Below are 16,130 nucleotides of genomic sequence, written 5' to 3'. Positions count from 1 at the left end.
TATATAATCATAATAAAATATTTGCATATATGCATTATGCAGCTTCCTCTAAAGATCACAATGTTAGAGTTCACCTAAGATGCTGCTGAACAATTTTAGCCTTTTTGTTATTTGCATTTGATATGAAAGAATGGCCAATGGCCATATTTTAAGACACTGTTGGTTGTATCTGGTACTTGAGCTAAAAGATTGGCACTTCAGGAAGTATCTAGGAAGCAGCAATTATATATCATCCCAAACCATACAACCCTAATTTTCCAAAAACGTTTGGAATATAATTTTCAACAAGGGAGGCTGGAATATTACTTCTGGAATTCAACTGTCTAGTGAAGAGTTTCCATTAATTGGTGAGCAGACAAGCTGAGGTTGCAGTTTAAGTGTGTTAGGCTCTCCAGAAGATCAGCACTGTATCACCAGCAGGAAAGCTGGAAACAGAGTTAATCAGTATTTCAGCTGAATCTATGTAACTGATGCTTCCAGTACTGTTTATGTACAGCCTCAACTTTACTATGCTCAAAATATTTACCCTTCCATTTAAGCCATTTTATTTCAGGACACATCAGCTTCAACTAATAAAATGACTGTGTACCAGTTAAGTCCTCAGGTAACAAGTATGGCTATTAGTTATTAACTTGTACAAATGGAGATATGTGCATTATGCGTATAATATGTTAGCTAAAGAAATATGCAGTATGTGCGCACGCGTGAAAATTTTTTTGCCCTTTGTCTTCAGCATTTGTTCATCACCGATGACACAATATTATGCACACATCAATGATCATTCTGAACAGAGAGAGGTTTTTGTCCCTTTGGAAGAACAAGTCTGCCCTCCCAGTTTCCCACAGAATTTCCAGCCTATGAGACTACTGACCTCAAGACCTATAAAGCACTGGGGTGCATCATTAATCACTTCTAATTGAAGAGTTGTCAATTTACAGCAACAAAAGCAACAAGAGAATAAATGCCAAGACACACAGAAAGATTTCTTTTAATTATGACCTCAGCTAGCATGAAACACGTCATTCTACAGTTTGATACACTTATCAATGAAAAAGACATTTGCTGAAAAATTGCTATAATCTACGCTGCCCCAGCAGTGTAAAATGAAAAAGTCTGAGTTTTGTACCTAAAGATTCAGCCAGATTTTACATTTTACTATTTGCTATTGTTAGACATGGAAGTATCACGATCTTAGAAGGACGAAGAGCAATTCACAACACCATGCTGATCAGTCTCCTTCCTAAAACTCTCCTGGCAAAGAATACCAGAGTGGATGAAGATTTTCAGGAAAATGGGAAAGCAAAGAGACACAAACTCTTCCAATGTTATAGTTATGTTTGCGTCATCCTTTCCATAACAGCCGTCTCCTACCTTTTCAGGAGATTATAACTTGTCCTTAACTTCAGGCTGGGAGAAAAATTTCTTTGACAGTGCATTAAACATTTTTAAATTAAATTTTAGTTTGAGATGCATTTTTGCATACACTAGTTTGAAGTATTAAGTGTTATTTCCTAATGATCTCCAAACCTATTTTGTGTTCAAAATGAACATTTAAAAATACTATTCTCTTAAAAAAGCTAATTCAGCTTCTGATCATTAAAATGTTCACAATGTTCTTTTAACATGTGGAGTCAGACAGCATACCATTATTTAATTTTACCCTATGCACATTTGAGACTAGGAGATAAATTTGTGTGTCCAGATATACTTCAAATAGTTTTACTTGGCTTTGTTGTTTTCAGATCACAATCAGCCAGTCTGCGATTTATCGAAGATCACATAAAGAAACTGCTCACCAAGAAAACTGAGCCACCAAGATGTGAATGAGAAAAATGTTATGATGGTTATGCAAGTCAGTAAAAAAGAAAATTCATAGTTCAGGCTGAAACGAAAAACATTTCCAATACTTTGACCAATGGAATGCTTCCTTAAGTACTTTAATAAACACAACTGCTCTTAGTATTGTGATAGATGTTAACATATTTAAATAGTTTTTAAAAGCCTGTCTGTCTGCAGTATCTTACATGTCCCTTCTAAGTACAGTTGATTTATCTCTTACTTCGCTGTGTTAGGACTTAACGTCATTTTGAAGATAGCAATTTTAGTGGGTTAAGTGGGCTGACGGAGGACAACAGATGATCAACGCATTCACAAAACAGTAAATACTTTCCTTGCTGTTAACCATTTTAAAAAGTCAGTTAATTAGGCTTGATGGTACTAATCTGAAAGGAAGGTTGCTTGCTCTCCTTTGTATGTAACTATGAGAGCCTGCTGATCAGAATATGCACCAATATAATTTCCACAACAGTAATAATCTTATGCCAGGTCTTGTTCACTATAATTCAATAAAAGACCACAAAACTCATTCATAAGACGGAGTCCCCAAAATGTTTTTCTTGCAGTAGTTTGTCACCATAACAACAATTATAAAATCAATATACTTAGAGTGTTTTTTCCCCCAGATTTTGTTTCAGGAGAATTTCTGTACTTCCAGCATGACAGATTCCAACAGCAGATTTCTGTCATAATCTGACTTTGCTAGTTCAGAATCCAAGCTAAGGAGAATGTATTTGTACTGCACCTTTGGTGAAGATATGTAGTTAACTATCGTAAGGCACCTGACAGAATTAAACTGCTCCATTTCATATGGAGTCATGCTGTAATTCTGAGTCTGGTTTGTGGTGATTAGCAAATCAAATGTTTCTAAAACTGCAAGATTGCAAATCATCAACAAATTTGCCATGAAACTAAATATTCTTCCTGCATCTATTCAGTCACCTGTTTCTTCTAATATAATATTTCTAGTTTCATATCAGGCAGTAAAGATAGATGACTCTGCTCAAGTAAAAGAAGAACCCAGGGTTCACTCAAAATATTAACAAAAACAGATGCAAAAAGAATTTAACATCTCCTCCCAGCTACTTTTCCACATATCATGTTGTATTTCCCGATTCCATTCAGAATTAGAAACAACAAAATACAACGAGAAAGACTTTGCCATATAGTACTTCCAGTCCTACAAGAATTCTCTTTTGAGACTTCCAGCCTATTTTTGCAGATTCAAGAGATTTAAACAATTAACACTGGTTTTGGATAAATGTCTGAAATACTGTATGTATACTGAAGACAATGAACCTTTGAAAACTGGCTCATCACTATTAATTAACCAATTTGTATGTGCTGCTTATGTTGGGAAGTGAAGTATCATACGAACATATGGGGTTTTACAAATCAATTTTTTCAAATACACTGAAAGGTCATTGAATTTTCATATCTACTTTATGAAGAGTATAGAGAAGGAAAAGAAGAGGTGTTTAAAATCTTACATTTAAATGTTTATTTCAGAGGTGTCAAACATACGGCCCGTGGGCCGCATTTGGCCCACGAACCTTTTTGATGTGGCCCACGTGAGTCGCGCTGCCGCCGAAAGTTTATCTGCGTATGGCATTGCCCCTTTATGAGAGGGCCCACTTTAAGAGAGTCTTAAAGCGGCAATACCATCCTCCGCAGAAATGCTTTAAAGTGGCAACAGGGTCCCTCGAGAAATCCCGCCGCCGAAAATGGAATATAGCCCGAATTTTTCGGTGGCGGGTATTGTACGGCCCCCATGAAGGGTACATTACCTGAATTTGGCCCGCCACCATGAGTGAGTTTGACACCCCTGGTTTATTTAAAAGGAAAGAATGTGAAAGATTTGAAAAGACCCAGAGCTGAACCTGTATTTTCCAAGTTTCCAGGGGGGCTGGGTGGCTCAATGGAACAATAGAGGATGTAGTGTCTCCATAAGGCACATGTTCAAATTTGGCCCAGGTTTTTACGAAAAATCATAGCTTTCGGATAGTTATTCAGTGGTCACAGCGAAATGTGACTGTGATCTTAGCGTAGATCGTTGTGGAGGATGTTCATACCACAAAATGCAGTAGACTTAAGACTGTCCCATCAATATCAAGGAGTTTAGTACTGCTAGTGCTAGTGTTGTACTCCTTCTGTGGATAAATTACTTCAATGTCCAGCTCTGTCAATCCAGCAGCCTTCTACATTTCATAAACAATACATTCAGTTTAAAAACAGTTTCTCCTGGTTTTTGGTTTTTTAAAAACTATTTCAGTGCTAATTTGCAACCCTATAATAAACCCACCATGCATACACATTCTTCTCTATCTAAGTTGTTTCTTCTTTTTCAGAGGAAACTATATTCTGTCTGGGTAGACAGTCCATTTAGACCAAACCAACAAGATCAACTTTGTTCTATAAAACACATGGCAAGCTGTTCTCATGTGATGAATATTTTTATGACATTTAATGCAATTCAAAACATTCCACCTTCCAGCCCTACCTTATTAGCTAAATCAATTAGGTTATTCTTCCCTGTAGATGATATCTGGTAAACACTATTTCTTCTTTAAATTCTCATTTTATTCATTCCCTTTCCATTTGTTTCACTTATAAAAATGGATTAATACAATATTAAAAAGGTTCCGGCTATAGTTAACCAGAGTCAGGAAATTAATGATTAAACCTGAAACTGTATTATTGCATACTATTTTCACTGAAGCAGAGATAAACCTCAATATGAAGAACAATAAAGAGCAAGCAATTTTATTATGTACCTAAACTAAATAATTAGGCACAAGCTGTTTGGTTAAGGATTAAATTGAATCTACAATTTATAGGTTTTAGACAATATGAATCAGCCCTTAACAAATCCTCCTTTGCTCAATATCCTAAAGATTTATCTTTCTTGCTGAAAGGGCTCAAAATGCATACAGGGTTGGGGTGGGAAGATGCTTAACTGTCCTGAACAGATGTCATCAAAACAGAGAGCCAGATCTTCAGCTGATATAAATTTGCAAAGCTCCATTTAAACAAAGGAGATACGCCATCTTACACAAGCTGAGGATCTGGTCAGTAACATTTTACGTGCTTAAATCCAAGACCCATAGAGAGGGAGACTAGTTAGTATCACAGTGAGCCCTTTAAACTCCTCTTGTTTCAGTCTATCTGCACATTCATGAGAAGACCATTTTACTGGTTTACTTTTTTTTTTTTTTTTTTAAGCAAAAGCTTGAACTCTGCAGAAGCTGAGGGGGTTAGGCAAGTCCTCCTCACCTCTCTGACAAAAAGTTCCCAACTTGCAAGTGCCAAGAGATTAGTTTAATTTCTCAGCCCTGGTTAAATAAGGTTCATATTCACAAAATGTTAAAAATGTAATTATTCAAAACTTTTTTACACTTCCTTTTAGTTAAAAATTTTAAACCTGTGTAAAGTGTATTTCTAAATTATGACAATGTAAAAATGGCCAAACTATTTTTTAAACTGGTGGACAAAACAAAGGCAATGTGCTTACAGTCAGAATCAGTCAAGTTTAAGCCTGCTGAAAGATTTTTATGGCCAAATTATAAGCCCATAAAAATTGGAAATGCTGACATACTAGTCCAAGTTGCTAGTGACCCTGTTCCAATAATGGCCTTTCCTACCACTACTTCTAAAAGCCAAACCAGGCTGGAAAGCTCTCTGCATAATTCTAAGCTTTTATTTTATTTTATTTTATTTTTTTTGCATAGTGGGAATGGGGATCCTTCCTAAATGTTATTTTTTTCTGGCTAAAAACAGTAAAATATTGCATCCTCAAGACCAACCCATTTTTTCCCTGTCTTCCTTGATCATCCAAAGGCAATTCTTAGTGTTAAGTATTCTATATCTGAGCAGCCACTGATGAAATCCTATATGCACCTGCAATAAAAACAAATTCCTTAATGGCTTTGCCATTTTGGCCTTTGGTATGAATTGTCTGCTCAATTTTATTTCATGACAGCAGTCTATTGATGGTCAGCTTACAGTGCTGAAGCGTCTTAAAAAAAAAAAGACAGGTTAAAAATGTTGAATGTGCATATGCCAAACTATGACTTTTGCTAAGGATTAATCTGAACAAAAACAAAATCAGATATAATTTAAAGCAAAGAAAAGTTTTTAAAAGTATTTTTTTAAATGAGCATAAAGCAATTTCAGGTACTAAACCTGCCACTGAGTCTGCTTGCCAATTTTTGTGGCATGTTTTCCTAGTTTTCAGAAAAACGTTTGTTTTGTTCTTGCCCAGGGTTTCACCATCATGTGTTAAAGCTGACATTTTAAAGGAGAAAGCTGCTGCCTCCTTGTTGGTATTTCCCCAAGCAAATAATAATGGGCTGTTTTCATGACCTCTCAAAGCCAGCCACAGCTCACAGTCCCATTCCTGTGGTCTTGTGGCAATCCCACTGAATACATTTTTAAAGACTAAGTGCAGCTAGACAATAATGTTATCTTACTACATGTTATTTAAAACAACATTAAACCATCAAAGTAAAAAAAAAATAATAATACGGAGAGCTCCACAATTTATTTGCTCAAAAAAATTACTTCTAAAGCCATATCTGCTAAGGCTGAAGATTCAGAAGTTATTGGGATTCTCTCCAAGACCTTTTCCACTTGGCTTATCCAGAACACCTTGCCCAGTACTGAGAGAATACTTCATCCAGTTCAACTCTAGATTTTGTCACTTGGTTTCCTTTATTTGGCATAAAGCAAAGCTATGCTGAGTTGATCAGACTCAGGTGTAGGGGTTGGGTACACCACACATCCGAAGTTACACAGCAAATCTCTTCCTTTATATACATTTACATATTACATTGCTTTTACTATACATTGTTTTCGGATTGGCTTGGTTACTTTGCAGGAACCAATCTTTGTGCTGTATGCTCCGTCCATGCATTCTCCACGCTTGACCTAGCCTTCACCTCATCTCTCCATTCTTAATTTGTCTGGTCAATTGTTAATAAATGGCTCCCTGGGTGTTCTCCCTCTTAACTTAGAGCTGGCTCAGACATTCTGTCTTTTTAGCTTACTGACCTATTTACTTACCTTATTTAGCACAAACTTTGTATTCAGCCTAATGATCTGTTTACCTCTCTAATTCTATCTTCCAAGAAAGGAAGCCCCACTTCATGTGTTAATTACTCATGTCTGAGCAAGCCTTAGCTACAGAAGTCTTCAGATGTAATGCAAATGAATTAATACCCTATTTTGCATATTCTATGGGTACATGAGGGACTACAAATGCCATAGTTACTACAAATTAAACCTGACCAGCCTGCATGGAAGAAGCTTGAGGAAAATAGGAATTTCTACACTCCTGGCACTGGCTTCAGCTGCTTCTTCCCCTAGAGTGGGTGGTGTGAAGGGTGTGGCTGGGGAGCCTGGACCACAGAGCTGGCCGCCACTTGCTCTAGACTGGGAGACATGGGCACTGACATGGCTCACAGATGGCTCTCTCAGGCCCCCATGGCCAAAGCAGAGATTGTGAGATCCCTACTCCACAGGCTGTTTGGTGAAGGAGACTATGGTTTAGCTTCTCTCTCTATGGTTATAGTCCTCACAGCAAGAGTCGCAGAGAGCTCAACATAGAACAGCTCAGACCACATCTCCTCAACCCCTTCAAATCAGGTGAGCTAAAACTGTTGGTGGGAGCAGTTCAAAAAGACCGAACAGACAGAGGTGTCACCATTACACCACCCATGAACAATGAGGCCACCAATGCATCCTCCTATGAGGCCTAGTCATGGATGCATTACATTCAGCGATTATACAGATTTCAATCAATTCCTGAAAAATACATACTTCTTACTGATTTATGCTTGTTTCTTTAGTTCACTGTAAATTCTCACCAATTCCTCGAATTGCCTTTGTTAAATATCAGCATCCACATAATGATTGGGGCAAACTACAAGAAGGTATCACAAAACATAGCCCTCAGAAACTCTTCCCAGGATTACACAGGAGTAATACCTCTAAAAACCCTGTGCTCTGGGTGTCCCTAAATCTCTGACTTCCAGAAGCTGGGACTGGACAACAGGGGTTGGATCACTTGATAAATTGCCCTGTTCTGCTCATTCCTACTGAAGCATCTGGCACCGGCCACTGTCAGAAGCCTAGATGCTGGGTTAGGTGGACCATTGGTCTGACCCAGTTCGGCCATTTTTATGTTCTTAAGAATATTGTTTCTCCAAAGGCATTTATTAAGAACTAATTTCAGCAAAACTACCCTTTAAAAGAAAACAAATCTAATGAAAGTCGTATCTCTAAGTTATCCCTGGACAAAGCAATTCTTCAAGAACCTGTAAAAATGCTAGACATAGTGCTGACATCAGTATCCTGTCAACCCTATCTTATAATTCACAGGACTGGATATTACAATCTAAACTATTTTTTCCAGTGCTTGCACGATACGGGTGACTAATGTTCAAGTTACTTCATTTGTCTAAAACAGAGCCCAAATAAGTCCAACAGAAGAATCACATTTACAAATACTTTAACTGGAAATCATCAAGATAAACAGAAAATTGTATTTTCCCCATATGACCATATTTCTTTACTTGGGAATACTTGCAACCACACATATCTGAGAACATGTGATTTTATATTAAGTTCTTTTTCATAAGTCAAGCAGTTTTGCAATTTTTAGAGCCCTAACCTTTAACATGAGGTTGTTTTGAGTGAAGCCCTGCAATCTACCCTTATCCCACCTACAGGGTTCGGGTCAGGTTGGAAAACAACCCAATCCTCTCAGCTGCCCCTGCGTTGGCATGGTGGAGGCCGCATGTCCCGCTCCTGCCAAGCGCCACCGCCTCACAGCCATGTGTGCGCTGTGGAGTGAGCATGTCGAGGCATTGCAGCACCTCTCACTCCGCAGCGTGCACACAGCAAGCAGTGGGTGGCAGCCAAGAGAAGGGCACCAAACTGCAGCAGTGGAGGCACTGACTGAGGTTACGGGAGAAGGGGTCAGATTGGGTGGGAAAACTCTCTTGGGCTTGGGTCCTGTTCCAGCTTAAAAATTATGCCTAAACAGACCTCTAATACTGAGGCTAAAATAAATCTTTTCTGTATAAAGCACCTCAGCATTCATGCAAACCCCTTCACAAAAAACTATGATCTCTCTCCCCATCAAACAAGTTTTATAGAACATCGTTAATCAAATGGAACTAATTCTCAACTTCCAAAAGGTCAGGTAGCTCACACCAAAAATATAAGCAGGTCCTTCATTCCAATATTATTTCAGCCGACAGTGGCATGTTTCCAGTAGTTAGCACCAAAAACTATCAGACACTTTGACTATTTGAGCCCCACTGACTGTTAATGAAGTGAAATGACAAAAGTTGTAGTAGTAAAAAGGTTACATAACAGGAACTGATCAGTAGCATGTTAAATTAAAAAGTGAGTTGTAAGAACCCAAACCAGACTAGCATAAGCAGCTTAGGCAAGAAGTAGCTGCATTTTTTATTCCATTTTATTTAATTAATTTAATTTAATTAATATTTCTTCCCGTCTGAAAAGGAAGCAAGATTAATGAAGATGTTTAGTCTCTGTGCCAAAGGAACCTAGCAGATAATATAGATCATGCTAAAATACAGAGCAAGTAAAGAAGGCTTTTTTCTCATCACTCAGAGTTGCTGCAGATAAACGTCTAGATCAACCACTTTATTAAAAAAAAAAAAGAAGGACAATATTGGTATAAACAAGATGCTGCTGCTTGAGCCTCAAAATGTCCTGAAGTGTAAATAAAAATCAACATGTTATAAAGAGTTATCACTGGATCCTGCCTAATAGGATGTGCACTTCCTACTTAAGTGTACAATAATAGCTTTGTTGACTGGCCGATGCATACATTTAATCTATTAACTCCTCCCCACCCCCAATCAGGCAACATCATATCTCATCAGGTAAAACAGACAGATAAAACTGTGTCTCAAGGTCAACACCCTTAGAAAGAAGTTCCAGAGGGGTAGCTGTGTTAGTCTGTATACAGCAAAAACAACGAGAGTCCTGTAGCACTTTAAAGACTAACCAATTTAATTTCTGCAGGCATAAGCTTTATGCCTGCAGAAATTACATTGGTTAGTCTTTAAAGTGCTACTGGACAGTCGTCGTCTTTTTTTTTTTTTTTTTAGGGGGGTGTGGGGGGAGTGAATACTTTAGCTGAGAGCTTTATACTGAGGACACTAATCTCCAGTGTAGTTCATTGCTGTGGACAAGCAATTGCCTAAGTCCTCATCTGACCTCAACTGTAGCAGTTTCATCTCGGGAGAGAGGTGGTCTCATTTACCACTACCCAAATTATGGTCCCAGTCACATTCAATTATATTTCTGTCCTCCCATAATCCTCAAGCATTTGCTACCAAAAACAACTTTACTGGTGGTAGTGGAGAAAAGGTCTTAAAAATTGTAGTGTGTCTATTAACAGATAAAGTTTAAATAGCATTACCAGCTAAGGATACATTTAACATTAGCACTGTACTTCCTTGCTTTTACTGGCCTTTATCATTTCAGTGTATTGTTTATATATTTAAGGTGATAAGTTTAGTGGTATTGTATTGCAGATCAGACATGTGTAAGAAAGTTATTTGGGTTTTAGTATATTGGCCTCCTACAATTGTATGCGTGTGAAGACTTCTACCTGAGAAAATCTTGCAGTAATACCAAGTCTCTATTGCTTACTGTTGTGAATGGCCTCTCTTAAGCACAACTGACATGTCCAGCCACATTTCTAAGTGCAAGTGATGTGAAAGTCACAATGCTTGCCAGAGAAGCTTCCAGTAAAGACATATTTTTCATTTATTACAAATACTAAGCAACAAAGAAGAATGCAAAGAAATAACTATCTTAAATGTTAAATTGAAGCTACCCCTTCCCTAGAACAAATAGATTCCGGTTGACAATAAACCAATTGTGGAAGCATTTATAATGAAAAATTCTACCACCACCTTAATTACAGGAGCAAAAAATGTGCTACTGTAATTAAGCAATCATTTGCAACGGTGAAAGGGGAAAAAATGTTAACAATCTCATCTAAACTAAGCCATTCATCCAACTTAAGCTAGTTTAGCTAACTAAAGCGTTTCCTCTTCCCACATTTACATCATAGAAAATGAATGAGATTTTTTCTTTTTTTCTGCTTGAAATGCTATGGGGATAACATTCATGGCAAAGCAGCGTATGAAACAATTAACTGCTTTTGTGGGTGACTAATGCCTGAAGCAAAATTGAGACATTTGATAACCCCGAAGATCTTTTGAGAGTTTTTCACAACATCATGAACATTATTTGTGTTGTACAGCAAGACAAAAAGATTAAGCAACCTCAAGAACAAAGGTTTTTATTGCCTTTTGTGGGTTTAAAGTTCTGTGCCATTGACCCAACTTTCCACGGACAGCGTTCCGGGAGTTGTGATTGCTCAAAGATCAGATGAAGTCATGAAAATCTTTTTGCGAGAATCAGTTGTGTGGGGACAAATTTACATGACAAGCAAACAAAAACTGGTGAGCATTTGAAAGAAGGGATTTTTTCCCCCTAGACTCACTGGCTCAAAATCACAAACACCACCAAAAATATGAAGATTCCCTATTGGCTTGGGTCGTTTATTCAAGCTTTCATTTACCAATGCACTATAATTAATTAAACTATACTTCTTCCCCTGTGGAACTCACAGCATCACCCACCACAGTCAGGCAATTACAGCCTCATGAGTAAGACACCACACCGCACTGCTGGCTCCCGACTGGCGAGGAATGATCTTGCATGAGATCATAAGACTCTGAACAGCAGAGTTAACCATTTTAATTTGTTAATTTTTCCTGCATATCTAGATGCACACAGACACTTTTGAGCAGCTTGTCTAACTGCTTGGTTCATCGCCTTGGTCACTTATTTTTAATCTTCACCTCCCTAATCCATAGAGGTGCAATAATTATGATCTGAAATTTAGAGTAAAAACTTGCATTTGCGTTACCTGTATTTTAGATATGTTATTTTGATAGATATTTCTTTTAGTTAATGTGAACTATTTGTAGTAGTTGGAAGACATAACCCATTTTTAAGCCCCATAAACTCTCTTGAATCCATTTAGAGACAATAGTTCTTTGACAGTAGGTCACCTATTCTATTATAAATTAAAGAATCCTGAAAGTTAGCAATGAAAGATTTCATGTTTCCAAGTACAGTAATAGGCGTGGGGAATGTTCTTTAATTTAGAAATAAAAAAGTATAAATAGACAAAATGACATCACTTAAAGCACCTAAACTGTGAGATAATGATGAATGGTTATTATAAAGGGAAAGTGACTGACACAATATAAGCTATAATGAACATCTATCAAATAAACTAGAGCTGAATAGTCTCCGAATCCCAGGCTTTAGGCTGATGCAAGCACTGCATAATGATGAAAATGCTATGAAGACCACTTCTTTAAGATTGCAGAACCAAGGCAAATCACTTTTGAAAACAAATATTGAAACAAAACCTACAGATCTTTGTAATGCACAATCCTGGAAAAATAATTTATCAAGTTAAAGAGCAAATACATAATTTCTGGAAAAGGTGTCAAACTTTCAACTTCAAATCTACTTATCTACACTTCATGTGACAAGTAGGTACTGTCCTATCTCAACATTTGATCTATCTTGAAACTGAAGGATTTCCATTTATCTAGGCTTGGCCAAAAGCACAGGAAACACTAGTGAGTTTCAGGACCGCCAAATCCCACAGCTACTTCTGTTTCTGGGAAGTAGACCAGTTGTCTTTAAAACATTTTGATAAGAAATCTTTTGGACCTGGATAAATTAGATTATTCTTCAGGTTGAAATCCCACTTGCAAACTGATATTGTATTTAGTACACATATGACTAACATATTATTAGCATTACAGAATCAAGAGAGCTAACAAGGATGACTTGTTTAATATTGTCTTTTTTCATATAATGAATAAAAATATAGTGCTTACTGTATCTCAAAGTGCTTCAAGCTCTACACACCTAATAATCTCATGCAGTTTTTAAATCACATTTAAACTATCTGGTCAGATAGGCAAAATTAGATTTGTATTTCCACCTTCTGAGGCAGAATACTGGAGGACATCAATGGATATTGGACATCCACTGTGAAAGCCCTCACACAAGATAGTGAAAGGAAACACCAGCAGAGGTGGCTGGCTGACTCACCCCTTGTCTCATCCCTTGTCTCATCCCTTGCTTTGGGAACTATTCTTATGCAATAAATTCAAATGTCCAGAAGATAAAAGATTCCCAGTGAATAATAAAACAGTGACAATACCAAACAAAGATACTAATTGCTCTCAGGTTAAAATAGTTCCTTCAATTTTACAATCTAGCCTTCACCCTTTCAGCTTCAAGCAATATATTAAAAGAACAGATTATCCCTCAGATGCTCAGGTTACCTTTCAGGGGTTTTTACAGCTGCATAGCTTTAGGCACTGATGTCTAGAGCAAGGAACTGCAGGTGGGAACATCTGGATTCTAATCTCCAATCTTAGTGTCATGCAACTCCATAGAATGAGGATAAAACCTCTGCTTAAAGCTTTGAAACTGACAGAAGAAAAGTATTATAGGAGACCAACACAGTATTTATTGTTGTATTTATAAGTGCAAAAAAATAGCATTAATGCAATGTTGTAGATGAAAAATAAAACACTCAGGAAGTTCTAGCATTTGCAGTGTCTCTCATGATATTGACTTCAGCCCATTGCAAATTCTGTGCATTTTACTCAAATTCACAACAAATAGATAAGGTTTACATTTAACAAGAAAATGGATATATGAAATTGTGTTCCAGATAGTGTAAGGCTTTAGCCAGCCAAATCCTGAGTGTTCTCAACTTCAACTGCAGCCATCAGGAGTTGAAGGTTTTCTGTGCCTCACAGGAGGTACTCAAACCTCGCAAATTTCAGCCCATACTGCTCACAACCACAACTGCCACACAGATAAATCCACTTTCGTAGATAAAACTTGGCAGCTGTTTCAACATGCACAGTAATACTATACAAAAATTTAGGACAGGAAATGAAGAACACCATGTAACAAAATACAAAAAGCAATACTAGGTCTACCTAGATTCTACCATACACTAGAATTTGACAAGAAATCGTTAACAATTGCAAGCAGTTAGAAACATCATTTCTAGGTCTTCCATGAAAGACACCACATCCAGAAGCAATGGGTCTCCTCCAACACCATTCACAAGCTCTTGGCTCAGTACTGAACTTAAAAAGGGAGGAGTGACACCTATAGAATCAGCTACACAACATCTGGAGTTTACTCTGGAAGTCTCCCATCTACACACTAACCGGGCCCAGCCCTGTTTAGCTGATCTGACAACATCACAGTCCTAGGTGGCATGAATACATTGTGGACAGATATGAATTTGAGAAGTATATATGAGAGATTATATTCTAAATCAGAGTGAAGGAAGGGGATATTCTTTTGAAGCAAATTAATTCCCTTACATTTCTAAACATATTACTAACCCCATTAACATGTCCCTTTAGGAGGTTAAGTTACTGAATCCATCGGAACGTGCCAAAAACATCCCCTCACATACGGATCAGTATTAATTATCTGGATATATTTGACTGCCATGCTCTTTATTATCCACCCTACTCAAAAGTTAATTGGTCTAAGAGTTGGTCACTTTATAATATATGTCCTTTAAAAGAAGTTAATTATATTTTTCTCTAAAATCTCATCTGGGTTTATACACTGGTAATAGTTGTGTCTAAAGCTGTTGATCCAAGAAACAAGAAGTATCAAAATGGTACGTCTATCAAATTCAGTCCCTAGCCTGATTTGAAGAGTATCAGTTTGACAGTAGCTCTTCCAAGAGCTATGCATAAACATTCTAAATTCAATCATGCCCTAAACCTGGCCCTAACCCAGCTTACAGCTAAAATGACTACAATTGACTTAGGAGGTAAAAGGTATCCATGAACAGTTTAAAAAGAAAATTAAATCCCAATGTAAAAATCAGACAGAAGATTCTGTGAGCGCTTTATTCATATTTATATTACAGGTATGTCTAGAAGCTCCAAAAGGGGTTGGAATCCCATTGCGCTAGGCGAGTAATAACAAGGACAATTACACGTAAGTAACAACAAGGACTATCACCAGGAATTAGTTTGTATAAAGCAAAGACCCCACAACTGCACAAACCAATCTTTAAAAACCGAAAGAGCAGTTGGGATTTTGCTTTGCTTGTTTTTTATATTTATACCTTATTTTTTACTTCCATGGCTGTGCATACCTCTTCTATTGCCTTTATTTATTATCAAGCACACAGTTCCCAGTAGTACATGTCCCTGATGTCTTTGAGCAGCCTCACGAAAAGCACAGAGATAAATTTTACTTTAGGCAAGCATACACTATGAAATAAAAGCTTTAATGTCCTTGGGTGTGGAACAGTTTTTACAACAGCTGCATTGTTCTCATGTGGCTGCTGACAATTACTGTCATTACAAGAGGTAATTTTGATTGAAGAGGTAATGTCTTATTTATATACAACTTATTTTGCAGTTTAAAAATTAGGTATTTAGACAGTAACTGCAAAGCTTCAAAACTGAAGTCTATCTATGGTGTCCCAGCTGGCTATTTTACAGTGTGCCAACAGAGCTAAAATGTCACTAGAGATCATGCAACTCTGAGGCATCTATGTTATTTTAAGAAGTGAAGATAAACTCCAGCCAACTTCACATTGTTTCCTCGCATCCTTCACTCCATGGCCACGGACACTGCTTAAAATAAACATACAAGAACAATGGGACCATCTTTTAAATGCTTGCTAACAAGTCTCTTAAATTCCAAATCTTTATTGACCTACGCAGTCAGTCCACATTAGAAAGGGTCTGCAAATTTGCACTGAGGCAATGAGTGGTAAATCATTCTGACCTACACAAGAAATATGAACTTTCTCGTCCAGATGATGTTAACAACTTGAGAGTGATGTGTTTGTGGGAGACAGGTTGTGTTTTGTTTTTTAAAGTTGTTACTTTTAATATGAAAGCACATGGACGTTTGCTGGATCGTAAACTGAAGAGAATACAAATATTATATCAATCGTACATATGTCTTGATCCAACCCTGTAAATCTGTACCCTGTAAATCTGCAGGAATTAGTTTGATAACTAAACAAACATGTTCATATAAGTCAGGAATTTTCACTAAAATTGTTTGCCACGCCATGCTTTATGGTGCCCAATCTTTAGGACTTTTTTCTTCCAAGTATTCAAGTCTTTCGTTTTAAATGATTCATTTAA

The 16,130-nt window shown here is 37.2% G+C and overlaps 1 protein-coding gene across 24 annotated transcripts in view; it reads right to left on the bottom strand.

Annotated features, from left to right (window-relative positions):
- PDLIM5 (PDZ and LIM domain 5) overlaps positions 1–16,130 on the bottom strand; it is a 175,898-nt gene that overhangs the window by 92,658 nt on the left and 67,110 nt on the right. The gene's annotated exons all lie outside the window — the stretch shown is intronic.

This window comes from Emydura macquarii, unplaced genomic scaffold (genome assembly GCF_026122565.2).
Source record: "Emydura macquarii macquarii isolate MOO-44397 ecotype Brisbane River unplaced genomic scaffold, CSIRO-AGI_Emac_v2 contig_1790, whole genome shotgun sequence".
NCBI lineage: Eukaryota > Metazoa > Chordata > Testudines > Chelidae > Emydura > Emydura macquarii.
The sequence above is the reverse complement of the archived record's forward strand: the minus strand, read 5'-3'. Positions and strand labels throughout refer to the sequence as shown.